Consider the following 3,564-nt stretch of genomic DNA (forward strand, 5'->3'; position numbering starts at 1 on the left):
TGATAGATGTGGATCACCATAAGGCAATCAAGAAGTAAAAGAGCTGAAGAAATTGATAACTCTTGGATAACGAATTTCATCAACGGTGGAGATCATACAAATGTCAAAGACACGGATTGCCAAGTCTCAAGATTGCTGTTCTGTTATATTCAGCTGTAAAGTTTGTTAGTTAAAAGTTAGTTAGTTCACTTTTTCTAGTTGTTAGTCCTCTGTTTTCTGTCGATATATAGAGAGGTATTGTAACCGGTTCAAGGCAAGTAGAACATAATGATTCAGAAAGTTTCTGCTGCATTCTACTATCTCTTTTTGTTCAAATGAATGGAAATACAGTATCGAAAGCTTCTTCACAGATCGTCTACTATCATTCTTCATCTTCATCTCCTGTATTCTTGATTTCATAAGTTCACATGGTATCAGAGCAGGAAGATCGACGTGCATCAAGTCTGAAGAAGTAAACGAACACTGAAGTTCTCTTGATCAAGGTAAACTCATACAGGCTTAGAGTTCATAAGCACTACTGTTGTCATCTTCTTCAAAGAATCATAAGAATGGCGATTAGAACTCCAAAATATCCTTTTCCGATACATGTGAATATCACAAACTTCGTCACAATCAAACTTTCTGAGAACAACTTCCTATTGTGGCAAGCTCAGATCCAAAGGTTTTTGAAAAGCCAAGATCTGTTTGGTTTTGTTAATGAAGATATTCCTTCACCCTCTCGAATGCTGCAAACAGAGGATGAAGGTTGTGAAACCGATCTTATTAATCCAGATTACATTGACTGGACTAGAACAGATCAGTTGATTTCATCATGGATCTCTAGAGCTGTTATTGAAAATATTCTGAGCCTAATAATCGGATTGGAAACATCATCCGAAGTATGGCAAACTCTTCTGAAAAGGTTTACACAGAAATCAATTGCTAGAGAGTTCGAATTAAGGGGGAAATTGCAAACTTGTCACAAGCATGAACAAACCCTTGCTGATTATCTCAGGGAATATAAATCCATATGTGATCAGTTGAATGCAATAGGCAAACCTGTGGATGATATAACCAAGATGTTTGGTGTATTGGAAGGTTTAGGTCCTGAGTATGAGAACTTTCGGACTACCATATATTGTTTGAAGCCTCGCCGAGTATGATGAGGTTATTGCTCAATTAGAAAGGTTTGAATCAAGACTCAAAACTTTTCCGGAGTCGTTCAACCCGAATTTGGCGTATTTTGGACAAAGACAGTTTCGGGATCGGTCTAAAGATATCACAAATGAAAACTACTTTTCTCAAGCTTCGGATTTATATCTCGAAAGAGGAGGATACGAGGGTGGTCGAAGCTATGGTCGTGGCGGGCCGGTAACAATAGGGTTCGTGGTTTTGAAAGATATCGAATTGTGCAACGATATCTCCGAGTCCGGGCAAGGAAATCAACACCCTAGACAGAGAAATGTTATCCCTACAACAAACCAAGGGTTTAGACCCTACACCACTTACTCACAAAGGTATCAAAATGTTAAGACTTATCCCTCTGCAAATTCGAGTAAAAATTTGCAGAATGAAAAAGAAACAAGTAGCATTCGATTAGAGTGTCAAATATGTAAAAAGTCTGGACATGATGCTCTTCGCCATTTTTGGTATCGTTTTGACAATTCTTATCAAGCGAGGGATATTCCAGCAGCCTTAACAGCAATGCATATTGAAGACTCAACAAAAGTGAGTGGTATCCGACTGAGCTACGGCTCACATTAGTGCTGATCTGGTATGCTCCATACTCTTTCTAAATATCAAGGACATGATACTATTATGATAGGCAATGGATCATGTTTACCTGTAACTCACATTGGCAACACCTGGCTCAAAACAAAGAACAATACATTACCTCTTAACGATGTTCTAATTGTCCCAGAGATAAAGAAGAACCTCCTTTCAAGATATCTAAACTCACACGAGATGACTTCCCTTGTTCCTTTATTTTTGACAAAACTGGTGTTTATGTAAAGGACAACAATACCAACACAATGGTGAAGCTCGGAAGGAAAATTAGAGGTCTTTATCAAGCTAATCCACGTACCACGAAGCCTTCTTTACTCAGCGGCAAAAGACAGTCGGTGAAGATATATGGCATCAGCGTTTGGCTCATACAAATGCTCAAGTAGTTCAACATCTGCAAAAACAGAAGCTTATACAATTTGTTTCATCATCTCAAGTTGTTTGCAGCAGCTGTCAAATAGCCAAAAGTTCAGCTCTATCGTTCCCTTTTTCGGATTCTACATCAAGTTCTCCATTAGAAAGAATTCATTGTGACATATGGGGACCATCACTAGTCTGTTCCTTTCAAAAGTTTAGATATTATGTGATTTTTGTTGACAATTTCTCTCGATATTGCTGTCTATATCCCATGAAGTTGAAATCTGAGTTTTATGATATATTTGTTCAATTTCAGAAGTTAGTTGAACGACAAAGATAAATCATCGATTAAAATCTTCCCAGTGATGGAGGAGGAGAGTTCATAAGCATTAGATTTCAAAAATTTCGAGTCACCATGGAATAAGACAGTTCATATCATGTCCTCACACTCCGAACGAATGGGGTCTCGAAAGAAAGCATCGACACATCGTTGAACTTGGATTAGCTATGCTCTATCACTCAAAAGTTCCACTGAAATTTTGGGTGGATGCATTTGTGACAGCTAATTACATCATCAACATTCTTCCCACACCAAAGTTGCAGATGGACACACCTTATAACAAACTTCATAATAGACAGCCAAGGTATGATCATTTAAAAGTTTTTGGCTGTGCATGCTATCATTGCTTAAGACCATATGCAAGTCATAAACTTGATCCTCGATCTCTCCCCTGTATCTTCTTGGGTTATAGCAATCAGCACAAAGGGTATCGATGTTTGGTCCCAACTAATAATCGAGTATACATCAGTAGGCATGTTGTCTTTGATGAGTATTCCTATCCTTTTACAAAGAAGCTGATCAATGAATATGGACATTATACAAACTTATACAAACAATGGAGTGAAGGCATACATTTTCTTGAGTCATCAAGCACCGAGTCACCAGTTACTGGATCCACTCATCAGTCAGCCACAAACCAGATCCATCCTGATTTCCATGATTTCTATACTTATCATCCATGTCACAGACAACAATCTCAGATCACTTCCTCAAGGAATATGCAAGATGAGACAATGACCGAAGAACAATCTATAGATGCTATGCCTCAAGATTGTTCTATTTCTCAAGGACAAAATACTATCAGTTCTTTATCTTCACACAATGATCTACCAGCTGAAGGTAGTTCTAATGAAAGGGACCCCAATTCCAATTCCATTTTGTCTTCCTCTCAAGGTACAAGTAATAATCATCATATGCAGACTCGACTAAAGTCTGGAATTTAAAAACCAAATCCAAAGTATGCTTATGTAGCTGATTATCCAGTTCCTATGGAACCAAAGTCTATCAAGTCAGCTTTAGCTAATCAAGCTTGGTATAGGGCTATGAAAGAAGAGATGGATGCGCTTGCTGAAAATCAAACATGGACATTGATTCCTAGAACT

Source organism: Eucalyptus grandis, chromosome 7, assembly GCF_016545825.1.
Source record: "Eucalyptus grandis isolate ANBG69807.140 chromosome 7, ASM1654582v1, whole genome shotgun sequence".
Taxonomy (NCBI): Eukaryota; Viridiplantae; Streptophyta; class Magnoliopsida; order Myrtales; family Myrtaceae; genus Eucalyptus; species Eucalyptus grandis.